This window comes from Haliotis rubra, unplaced genomic scaffold, assembly GCF_003918875.1.
Source record: "Haliotis rubra isolate DU_JTF1 unplaced genomic scaffold, ASM391887v1 Scf136, whole genome shotgun sequence".
Classification (NCBI taxonomy): domain Eukaryota; kingdom Metazoa; phylum Mollusca; class Gastropoda; order Lepetellida; family Haliotidae; genus Haliotis; species Haliotis rubra.
Genome location: NW_025765292.1, coordinates 1,179,851 through 1,192,898, shown reverse-complemented (window position 1 = coordinate 1,192,898; position 13,048 = coordinate 1,179,851). Strand labels below are relative to the sequence as shown.

The following is a 13,048-nucleotide window of genomic DNA, read 5'->3' as shown; positions in this document are numbered from 1 at the left end:
TGTAAATACGAAAAACTTGAAATAATTGCTTTAAGTACTGTTGCAGTTTTTGGCTTAATATATAAATATTTTAAAAGGGAATTTAGTTTTAAACATGTGGTTCATCTGCCATAGTACCTATATTTATGTGATTAAAACAGTGTTGCTATATTCTGTATACTTGGAATGGCAGCCTTCTAAACATGCTGACAGGTACTGAATATATTATACATTTGTAACAGCTGGCACACTGATGATCATACAAGAAAAATGTATAATCCAGTGAACTATATAAAAAACAAGGAACCAGACCAAAATCAATTTCAGTAATGGAATATATGAATATATAACTCTGAAAGTGCTGAAAATTATATTCATATACTAGTGAGAATGTGGAGCATATATCATGTATATTCATGACATGTACTTAGCTGCAAAAGAAACGCAAGTATCAAAATCGGTAATCTAACATAACTCAACTGTATATCTGCAGAGAATTTAATCGATCAAAAATGCAAGATTTTGATAATGCTAATAATACAATTAATTGAAGTTACTTTAAAAAGTTATGTGATATATGTACATAATGACAGGTAATGACTGCTCAAACAGTTATAACATTCCATACGATTCTGAGACCATGAATGAAGACTGAATGACTCGATCGTTATAGACTGAACCTAACTATTACAGTAATGTTTTGGTTGAAACTATTCACTGCGCCCTCACCCCAGTAGGACGCTCAATGCAGTGGCACCTACTGTGTACAATGGGGGCGGTGGGGTAGCCTAATGGTTAAAGCATTGGCTTGTCACGCCGAAGACCCGGGTTCGAATCCCCACATGGGCACAATGTGTGAAGCCCATTTCTGGTGTCCCCCGCCGTGATGTTGCTGGAATATTGCTAAAAGCGGCGTAAAACCAAACTCAGTCAGTCAGTCAGTACTGTGTACAATGGGATCTGAATCTTTTTAAGCTGAAGGCACACACTGTACAGATAGTAGCCAATGCAACAACATAACAACAATTTATGGTAAGCAGATGTGTTTCAACAGAACAAACAGCACCAAAGATCAACCTGGAGGGGAAGACCTGATATGACTACTCCTGCAGACAACAGACAACTCTTCCAAACATGGAGTGAGGAACATGGTCATATAGCTGGGGTATTGCTGAGTATGGCTTCAAAACAACAAGCAAACATAAGAACTTCTGTGAGAGAGGTGTGCCCACCATTGGCAGCTACCACATCGTCATCCCTAATGATCCAGTCAGTTGTAGCAGATGGCACCCATTGCCAGTGACCAACCTGAATTTACGTCCTAAAATGGCTTGACTTAGCCAGAAAGGACCATTCAGGAGAATGTGACATGATCTCAAGTCCATAGTGGAGTCCCTGGAAGTAGATCCTCTTCTTGAAAGAGACCATCTCGTCTCAATGAGTGGTTGTACGATGCTTTATTGCTAAATAAACTCAGTAAGTTCAATAACTATAATTTGTGTTTTTTTAGCTGTTAAAAAATATCATCCCTATGCATATTCAAAAGCATGTTAAGCCCTCTCGGGTTTTTTTACAGTTGATCATCCTCCAACTTAACCTCCAAGTCATAATAAAATGGAAAAAAACAAATGTAATCACTGTTGATCTGATTGATCTTGTATTAGGTTATAACAATGTATTTCTTGGACCTTACAATGTAGTAATGAGACAACTTTGTAACAAAAACCTGCTTTTTCTCAGAAGGAGTGACTTATAATAATAATAATAAATGTGAACTTTATAATGCGCCTTTTCCATGCACAAGGCCCATGCTCAAAGCGCTAACAAAGTGGGTGGATAATATAAATATATACAATGAGGGACTAGTAGCTAGTCATAATGCAGTGAAAACAGATGAGTCTTGAGAAGTCGTTTGAAGGAATTAAAGTCAACTGCTGATTTAATGGTGATAGGGAGAGAGTTCCAGAGTAGAGGGGCAGAGCAGGCAAAGGATTTCCTTCCAAAAGTTTGCAGTTTGAACCGAGTCACAGAGAGTAGGTTCAGATTCTGAGAACGGAGCTGTCTTTCTGGAGTGTATGGGGTAGGAAGTTCTTTCTAGTATTCTGGGCCTATGCCATTGAGGCATTTGTAGACAAAACACAATATTTTAAAGTCAATTCTTGATTTAACAGGCAGCCAGTGGAGGTTTTTCATGACAGGTGTTATGTGTAAGAGCTTTGAAGTTCTGCTTATGATTCGGGAGGCTGTATTTTGGATATTTTGCAATTTTGATAGCAGCTTCTGAGAAATACCAAAAAGGAGGCTATTGCAGTAATCAATTCTTGATATAACAAGTCCCTGGACCAGACCGTGTGCTGCATCACGACTAATGAGATGGCGTATTCTGCCAATGGCTTCTGCTATGATTTACCTGACCATCCAGTGTGGACAGCAAGGGTTGGCAGCACCATCCACATCCGTAAAACCTTCACTTGTCATGTCAAAATATTTCAGTTTTTTTATTTTTTCTCATCAATCTGAATAATTTTGGGGAAAATCCATAAACTAACTACAACGAAAAAAAGTCTTCAGTAGAAAACAAGAATTTGACAACAGACAAACCCATCTTCCTTCCCGTCCAACTGCGTCAATCATGTGTTTTTCAACCAAGTCTTCATTGACACTACGTCACTTGGGTTGTACCTTTCCTGGGGCACTTGGTTTCACCTGCTCTAGTAGTTCCCTTCCGGGAACAATGAGTACATCATTACTCCCTACCTACCTTCTTACCTATATTTTTTTTCACAAGACAGTGGTGATATATACATGCAAGTGATGTTGACCCAGGGCTGGCTGCAGTATAGGCTGTCAGATTGACAGACAAGTGATACACTGCTTGATGAAGCGTTGTGAAGTGCAGGATGTTTAACACATTAGTTTACACTTCCCCTACTTCAGTGAGTATCATATTGATTACAACTGCCTTGGTAATAATCATGTCTTTATGATAACTGTATGTATATGTTGTGAACAGGATGTTTAATTTTTCGTAACTTGTGGAAATGTTGATCAAAAGTAATCCCTGAACAGTGTTTGGCAGTTGCCATGGGTACTGGCAGATGGAACACAAACACCATTTGCAACAGAAAAGTGTACATCAGTCTAAGTCTTGGGAGAAATTATATTATATGAAAATTCAGTGTTAGAAAATAGAAATGAAAATCAATGGTCCTTATCATATTTCTCATGTTAACTAATAATGGTATAGGATTCCTTTATTAAAGGGGGAGTTGGGGTAGCCTAGTGGTTAAAGCATTGGCTCGTCACACCGAAGGCCTGGGTTCGATTCCCCACATGGGTACAATGTGTGAAGCCCATTTCTGGTATCGCCACGGTGATATTGCTGGACAATTGCTAAAAGCAACAAAAACTTAACTCACTCACTCATTCCTTTGTTTAAGTGCTATAGCAGGAACCCCCCAGGAATTCATTCAGCATGTATCGACCTCACACGGACATACTTACAATAACTGCAGTCATAATATTCCTGAGAAATATTCTTGAACTTGAACTTGAAAAATATAAAATATGTTACACAGTTTTATGATGTTGGGATTATTAGAGATGATGTCAGTCTGCTTTGATTGTAGAGATCACTTTATATACAAATCATTCATCAGAATTGTTGAAACTGATAAAACTGGTGATAAACATGTAACTGCGTGTACTGTTAAACAATAGGTGGTCCTGTGTGAACAGTTCAGCTCACCAATGAGGTGGAAAGTAGGTGGATGGGTCCCTGGTTTCAGCAACTTGACTCCTGAGGGTTTCTAGGTGTTTGCTCCTGCCCCTCTCTGCAGCACATGTGGTGTTACCTCAGACAAGTAACTGTTGAAATATGACGCACTACAGAATGGGTATCCAGGAGGATGAGATGGTAGTGTGACTGTTAACTTGGGCAGCTTGGGTTGTATACTCCTCAGGGAGCTGAAAATGCAAATAGACATGATAGATAGCTCACTGATCCATTGACTGGGATAATGTTAAAGGCGAGAATGTATGGAGGTCATATTCTTCATCATGAGGAACATGACATTTCAGGATATATTCTCACCTGTTATGTGTTTAACTTCTAAATGTCATTCAAAGACTTTGGGGGACAGTAGCCTAGTGGTTAAAGCGTTCGCTCAGGTTCGATTCCTCGCATGGGTACAATGTGTGAATCCCATTTCTGGTGTCCCCCACTGTGATATTGCTGGAATATTGCTAAAAGCAGTGTAAAACTACTCACTCACTCACTCACTCGACATCTTTACTGTGTCTTTAGTAATTTGATGTTATTGACAGGAGATACAATGGTCGGTTTTGATAGGCACATGCATATCACTATCCCAGTGATTGAATATACTGTGCCAGTCATGATCGGACCCTCTTTCCTCTACATAAGTCAATTCCTCCCTTTTACGCAATATCTCAGGATAGAAGCTTTAATATTTCCTCAGATTGCCCCTTTCCCATCTCACAATATCTTGACACACAGACTGTAATATCTCAAGAAACAAGTGGTAAAATCTCCCCAAAATTCCCCCGCCTTTGTCTGTTCGAGATGAAGTCTGTATCAATCCTGATGATTTCATTTCCCTATCTGAGGAAAAGTCTTATCTAATAATGGACCAACCATTTGATAATCAGGTCCGGATTTTAAATGGAGACTACTGTGAGACGAACTTAAGAATAATGCTGACCTGTCATTTGAACCCGTGAATCTGAATAGTGATGCAGTCCATTTTACCATAAAGGGGCCAAGGGTATGTACAGCGATAAACTGCTGTGAAGCGTGTCAGTCTACTCTCGCTCTTCTGGAATGGGTTCTATTTGCTATTTTGCGGTTGACGATTTCCATACACAACCCAGTACAACACTTAAAATTTTTTTGTGTTTAACGATATAAAAAAATACCAAAGGTTAATTTCTGTCCTAGCCTAGTTTCTGTGTGTGTGAATATTTTATGGTTAATACGTTTACCCGTTTACCCAGTTTAGAGTGCGACATGATAAGTTTCAAATACCTGCAGAGTTTAATATTCTTTTAACAGTCCACTTTACAAGATACTAGTATGCAAATGCTCGAGCAGAAACACGACGCTTCCGAATCATTGCGTAGAAAGTGATTACTGCAAGGATCACCAAAATCACGTGCGTGAAGTTTTCACACCTGTTCCCCCTTCGAGTGGGTAGTGGATCAGTTCACGGCACGCTCCCCCCTCTCCTTTCACAAACGCTTTCTTTCGCGCACCTCATTTTAATGCTGGTTGGACAGTAGGCCATTTTTCAGTAACAGTTGCTAAATCAGATATTTTGTGTTCAGTTTCGATAAAATCCCAGCCCTTCCCCATCCCCCACCCCATTTTCTGAAATAGCAAAAGGTCAGTCTATAATGCACATATGGATTAGATTGGTAACAGTGAACTATGTACCCAGTTCAACATATATGCTGAAACCCCCTATGTCATCTTCAGACCGAACAAACCCGTGAAGATCGATATAAGAATTGATCCTTAGTAACCCATGCTTTTCATAAGAGGCGACTAATGGGATCAGGTGGTCAGGCCCGCTGACTTGGTTAACACATGTCATCATATCCCAGTTGCGTAGATCAATGCTCATGTTGTTAATCACTGGATTGTCTGGTCCAAACTCTATTATTTACAGACTGCCACCATATTACTGAGTGCGGTGTAAATCTAAACTCACTCACTCACTCAGAACAACTGTTCAGAGTGAGATTCTTGTTGAGTTTCTCCATCAGGTGTCTACAAGATGCTCAGCTTTTCAAAACAAGACCAGAATAGTCATCACTACTTTAGAATGTTTGTCAGATGTTAAACATAATGTACGCTGCCAACACTACTCAGACCTAATGCAATGGAAATAAAATGTTATTTTCATAAAGATGATGCAGTGCAAGTGTTTCCAGGAACAAGTCTATAGGAGTATAGCTTCATGTAGTATACAAAGCATTCCTTATATATGAAATGAGAAATTAGATCGTATAGATAGGGGTTCTTTCTGTATGAAGGATAATAGTCTGTCTCACATTTCCTGAACCATATTATTTTCCCTTTCACCCAGCCTTTACTGTAATGCAAATGCCTTCATTGAAATTAATTAAGTGAAGTTTTCTGACTAAGCCTTAGTTCATATGTATTGATGCATGATTTCCTGCTGAAGTAGCATTTTCATTATTTGTTTGTTGCAGCTATGGTGCACAGCCACGGGTGGCATGGCGGCGATCTCCCAAATAACAACCCCTAAAGAGGGGAAGTACGATGATGTGACATCACTGAACAGGCAACTGGTAGGTAACAGTACATGGAATGTGTGTACATAAGGGATGGTGTCAAAAGTTGGCATACATATTCAATTATGACATAGATTCAGAGGTGCATGCTATGTACTTGGTTTGTGTTAGTTACTTCAGCATTTTATCACGCAGCTTATGATGTCTTCCCCTGACATGCTTGAGTCATTGATGTATTGTTTCCTAATCTGGAGAAAAGTATCTAGTTTCTGCAATTTGAAACAACCCAACTTTTCATACAATCCCTCAAAGATGGGTCAAATAATGGTTTGAATATAAATGCTTGTCTTATCAGGTAAGTGCTTTTTGTCAGCGTTGAAACTTATGCTGATGTAAAACATCATTTATCTGCTCAGAGAACAGCTGAGCTTCAGGAACGTTCCAACAGATACACCACTTACTTGGTCTACTCCCAGAAACATTGCAGGAACTTACCTCAAACTGTAGACTGACAGTTCACTTAAGATAGACCTCAAGATAAGATCAGTGTGTCTTCAAGATTGTCAGAATGTGAACTGCACAATATGCTGTCCCATTAAAATTGCCTGAATTGTAATGGTTTTTGTCTGGTTTATGTGTTGTCTGCTACAGTGAAAGCAAGGTACATCTGGTTAGCGGACAAGTATAAGTAGAAAAACAGTACCTTTTCCAAAAAGATAATAAGTAAACAGTCTGAAGAAAAAATATTCTTGTCAATTGTGTTTCAATGGAAACTGAACCATTGAAGTCAGTTTTGTGTATGAAGAAAAATCATCCCAACCCATCAGCTCTTCAAAACCTTATAATGACTATCTTCAACACGGATGAAAGCTCTGAAATAGACTTTTCATTTAAACATCCCCTGACATCTAAGGACACACTGTACCACACACTTGGGTATTTGTCCTACTATACACTTGCAGGGTTTCGCTATTTACATCCTTCACCAGTGCATGTTAAAAATGGCTGGTGCAGGTTGCCTTTAGTAACAAGTTGCACCTGTTGCAAGTAACAATAAATCCTCCAACATCTTATAGCTGTCATCTTGTGTTTTAATTGGGAAGTAAGTGACTGGAAGTAACAAGACTTGTTACAAGCATAAACATTTGTGTACCCATAAATCAGTTACATAGCAGTTATTACATTGTTGAGATTTATAAATAAACTGAATGCAAAACTGAAACTGAATCATTCATCATAACCATCATGGGGGCAGATTCTGTTGAACATTGCTGAATTATTTCTGTTATGTTGTAGAATCAGTGACATTATTTTATGGTGCAACCAAAATTTTGGTGGTGCAGCCAAACCTATAAGCCAGGTTGCACTTGGTGCAGGTACTGTAAAAAACCCAAAATCGCACCCTGACTTGTGAAAATTGAAAAGTGTCCACATATGAGTCTGATCCATCCATATGGCACATTCAGTGTATACAGAGCTATAAATTAGCGGACACTAGCTATTGCAATATACATGGTGTAACATGTGCCTTTATGTTACATATAAATGAACTATGTATAGACGTCTATCAGCAGGATTTAAAATGGTTTATGTGTCGTCATATTTTCCATGTTCTTCTTGAAACAATTAGTTTGGAGTCTTCAAAACAAACATCAATATTAAACTTAGAAAGGAGCCCCAGTGAGATGGATATTTCAGAACCTTTGGAAAAACTAGACTTGCTTTATTTGGGATTTAGCATAACAGGAAGGGTTGGCTGAATTAAAACTGCTGTATGTTTCTGGGACTCCTGTTGTCTCAGGGAGACAGACTACTACTGTCTCATATATAACGTAGCATATTATTTTAAACATGGTGAACATTATTGTGAATTAAAATTTCTTTTTTTTCAGCTAATTATCAGTATCTAATTACAGCCAAGTTTTATGATTGATGGCTGGCGATAATTACAGTCATCAATCATGTATGTGATTCACAGCTGCTAGTGGACTTTTTACGATTTGCATCTATTTTTACAGCTGAAAAAATGCAACTGGTAGAAACAGATCAGTTTATCCTGCATTATGCCAGTTCATGTCACTTCATTGTTTAATACACAGATGTGCTACATTAAACAGCTGAAAAAATTGCGAGTTTTGTTTTGTCTGTGTTTTCTGTGTTTGATGATTGAAACGTTTGAAACATATTTATGTATTGTACTATGATATAGTTCTACATTGTCAGGCGATCTTGTATATCTGCTGACTCTGTACAATACTTCCTTCTGCCTTTCCTGGGAAACACCCCAAACCAGGACCTTAATTAACTCTCCTAACAGGAAGGTTCTTGATCAACAGATATGTAGCATCACAATTAATGCAGTTGTGCACACTTCCTCCTTCACAGAATACTAATTCAGTTCAGTATTATATGTCTGCACCTATTCACTGTGAGCTTGTGGACGAGAGCGTGGATCAAGGGAAATAACTCCTTCAGCCTTATTTGTTTCATCACCTTTTACAACAGCTTTTGTAGAACTTGCTAAGGAGTGGGATGAAGGCTGTAAAATCTTCTTTGAAGTGTTGGTAGGGCTACACCAGATCAGGCATGATTTACCTCTGCTAGGATTCACTGGACCAGCTGATTCTGTTTGGTTATGCAAACTGGACAAATCATTTTTCAGAATTCAATCTGATCGTGAAGACTAGATCTGGTTAAACTCACTGTTAAGAGGCAGCTTGTCTGTGAGTCAGGGTTGTAATTACACAGTCTAGACCAAAGAAATGATGGTGACACCAGATTGTCATGGTGAGGGCATCTTCGGGCTGGAAGATGCAGTAACCATACCATCGGTTTTCAAAGGGGACTCAGAATCTATAATATGGAAATAAGACTAGACGTTTACCTGAAACTGATATCATGAATATGTCACTTTTTGATTGGAAGATGTACGAGGGGGCAAAGATCGTTATATGGATTTCAGTTTATCTTTACTCATTTTTCTATGAAATGTAGAATGAAATGTTTGGACCTTTTGCAAGTATTAGTTTTAATGGGCTTTTAATCATTTTTGATATGTAGAAATATTGTCTATTTTGGTACTACATTTGTCTATTGTAATAACGACAAGCTTTATTCATCTACTGTTTTTCAAAAAACAAGTGATACTGAGGATAAACAAACCATCATGCCAAAAACAAAAGTTGGAAGTCACACCACAATATTGTAAATGTCTCTTGATGTAAGGCTGCTCGTTAAATTTTCCTTTAATATGTCTGTAGATATAGTTTAACAGCCCCATGTACCTTGTACAAATGTGAGGAAGTGATCTGCTTCATGTGTTTGAGCTAAGCTGCCACCATTGGTTATCTCAGGTATGGTGGAGACTTCATTGTGTTCAAACCTTATATGCCTCTGGGGAATGTTTCCAACATATGAGTAAGCGTCACTGAAGGAAAGGTCACTAAGCATGCATTTGGCATCAACAGTGCTTGTGTACGTCATAAATGGACTATTTATGAATGGAATTTGATGAGATTTAATGCACATTACCTCTAAGGTGGGGGTCTTGATCACATTAAATTTTAGGGACCTCCATAGTCTCTAAAGGTCAGAATTATTTAACATCATTACAATTTCTGGATAATTCAGATTCATGAAAAATCAAAGGTTAAGTTGCACTCTTAAGTCACCACCTCAACATCTATGATGTCATGCTTATGTCAAGGTCACATTGAAGGTCATTTGCTGGTGTAATGACCTGTAATTAGTTTGTATTGACTTGTATACAATTTTAGGAAGAGTTAGTATGATATGGAGAAGTATATTTGTAAAACCACCTAGAGGCAAGTAACTGTTGTACCAGAAGGATGCTAGGGTAACCTAGTGGTTAAAGCGTTCGATCGTCAGCCAGAGACTGGGGTTCAACACCCAACATGGGTACAATGTGTGAAGCCCATTTCTGGTGTCCCCTGCCATTATATTGCTGGAATATTGCTAAACGCTAAACTCACTCACACTCACTCCTTTCCAGACATTGTTTGTAAACCTGAAGTGTATATTTTGTGGTAGCTATTAGCAACGGTACACTCCTGGTTAGATACAATCCGTATCACGGTATTGACTCCTCGGTTTGTCAAATATAGAAAAATATTCATGCTTAACAACCGATAGAGATAGTAGATCCAAATGTTTTTGCACAGGCACACACTGAATGCGTACTCCCTCATTACAAATAATGTGATATTGGATATATCTGCAGTAACTGATAGAGACATATGTCTAGTGAATTAGAGGACCTATGAACTTATTTGGAGATATTATGGCCTTGTAGCTACTTACCTGGAACATGACTCTCCAGAGTGAGGGCACAGTGGCAGGATTGCTGAGTCAGCTGGTCAGCCTCAGCCCGTTGGTGGTCCAGTACCGATGTGTACCTGTGATGGCAGTATGGGGAAGTTAATGAAGTGTTTATACAGGAACACTGAAGTATTAGCAACAGTTGCATCATTAGAAGTTGTAACATTGAAAGTGGTACCAGATCAACTCATCCGTCAGCCACGGCCCGGTGGTGGTCCAGTACCGATGTGTACCTGTGATGGCAGTATGGGGAAGTTAATGAAGTGTTTATACAGGAACACTGAAGTATTAGCAACAGTTTCATCATTAGAAGTTGTAACATTGAAAGTGGTACCAGATCAACTCATCCGTCAGCCACGGCCCGGTGGTGGTCCAGTACCGATGTGTACCTGTGATGGCAGTATGGGGAAGTTAATGAAGTGTTTATACAAGAACACTGATGTATTAGCAACAGTTGCATCATTAGAAGTTGTAACATTGAAAGTGGTACCAGATCAATTCATCCGTCAGCCACAGCCCGGTGGTGGTCCAGTACCGATGTTTACCTGTGATGGCAGTATGGGGAAGTTAATGAAGTGTTTATACAAGAACACTGAAGTATTAGCAACAGTTGCAACATTAGAAGTTGTAACATTGAAAGTGGTACCAGATCAACTCATCCGTCAGCCACGGCCCGGTGGTGGTCCAGTACCAATGTGTGCCTGTGGTGGCAGTATGGGGAAGTTAATGAAGTGTTTATACAAGAACACTGAAGTATTAGCAACAGTTGTATCATTATAAGTTGTAGCATTGAAAGTGGTACCAGATCATCTCATCCGTCAGCCACAGCCCGGTGGTGGTCCAGTACCAATGTGTACCTGTGATGGCAGTATGGGGAAGTTAATGAAGTGTTTATACAAGAACACTGAAGTATTAGCAACAGTTGCAACATTATAAGTTGTAGCATTGAAAGTGGTACCAGATCATCTCATCCGTCAGCCACAGCCCGGTGGTGGTCCAGTACCAATGTGTACCTGTGATGGCAGTATGGGGAAGTTAATGAAGTGTTTATACAAGAACACTGAAGTATTAGCAACAGTTGTATCATTATAAGTTGTAGCATTGAAAGTGGTACCAGATCATCTCATCCGTCAGCCACGGCCCGGTGGTGGTCCAATACCGATGTGTACCTGTGATGGCAGTATGGGGAAGTTAATGAAGTGTTTATACAAGAACACTGAAGTATTAGCAACAGTTGCAACATTATAAGTTGTAGCATTGAAAGTGGTACCAGATCATCTCATCCGTCAGCCACAGCCCGGTGGTGGTCCAGTACCAATGTGTACCTGTGATGGCAGTATGGGGAAGTTAATGAAGTGTTTATACAAGAACACTGAAGTATTAGCAACAGTTGTATCATTAGAAGTTGTAACATTGAAAGTGGTACCAGATCATGTCATCCAAAGAAAACATTGATCATGTGAGATGGAACAATATTTATCTTCAGCGTAATAACCTCAATACCTGTACTTCAAAGGTCCTACTCACAAACAAAATTGTAACATTGCTGTATACATGGTCGAATATGAAATTTTCTTTATTATGTGGGGCGGTGGGGTAGCCTAATGGTTAAAGCGTTGGCTCGTCACGCCGAGGACCCAGGTTCGAATCCCCACATGGGTACAATGTGTGAAGCCCATTTCTGGTGTCCCCCGCCGTGATGTTGCTGGAATATTGCTAAAAGCGGCGTAAAACCAAACTCAGTCAGTTAGTCTTTATTATGTTAATGCTTGTAATTTTTTCTGACATTCAAAACAATGTTCTTCACTCTATGAAGGTTCATACTCCAATTCTGACTATGTTTACTGTCCTATTTTGTATCTGTAAGGATGTATGCACAATTTAGTTTCACATAATTACTCTGAAAGTGATTGACCAACCAACTGTATCATACAAAACAATTAGTTCTCAAAATGACAAATTATGAGTCTATGTATGCTCAAATTGCTGTACAGTAACATCTTATACAATTTTGGTTACAACAAATAGATGTAACTAATATCATTATTAGATTAGCAATGTGTTTTGGGAGCTAACTCCATAAGTCAGTGACACGTATTATGCATTGTAAAGCTTAAAGTCAAAATGGCTGCCACAATCAGCATGACCATGATGATGAGGGAGATTATGTGGTGATTATGAGTGATAGTCATCGCTGATCAGTTGGCCAGTCATTTGAAGGTGATTATAAAGATGTGTATAATTGGTACGGAACTATATTAGTTTGCCACGGGATGTGGACTCTCACTGGCACTCTGTGCATGTTACAAGTCAGTAGACTGGGTGTTCATTTCTTTGTTTTGTTCAAAAGGTAGGACCATAGAGAGGATATTAAGTCATGGGCATGCAGTCAAACAGTCTGTCTTATTCCAGTGTAAACAAAAACAATGAGTTTAATAGTTTCCGAATAATC

General features: G+C 39.0%; 1 long non-coding RNA gene across 1 annotated transcript; it reads right to left on the bottom strand.

Moving 5' to 3' along the window:
• Positions 1-3,597: 3,597 nt before the first annotated feature.
• LOC124268074 lies at positions 3,598-6,832 on the bottom strand. Its single transcript, XR_006896197.1, has 2 exons — positions 6,754-6,832; positions 3,598-3,945 (listed from the first exon to the last, which is right to left on the bottom strand). It is a non-coding gene; the product is annotated as an uncharacterized LOC124268074 (long non-coding RNA).
• Between the last annotated feature and the right edge of the window lie 6,216 nt (positions 6,833-13,048).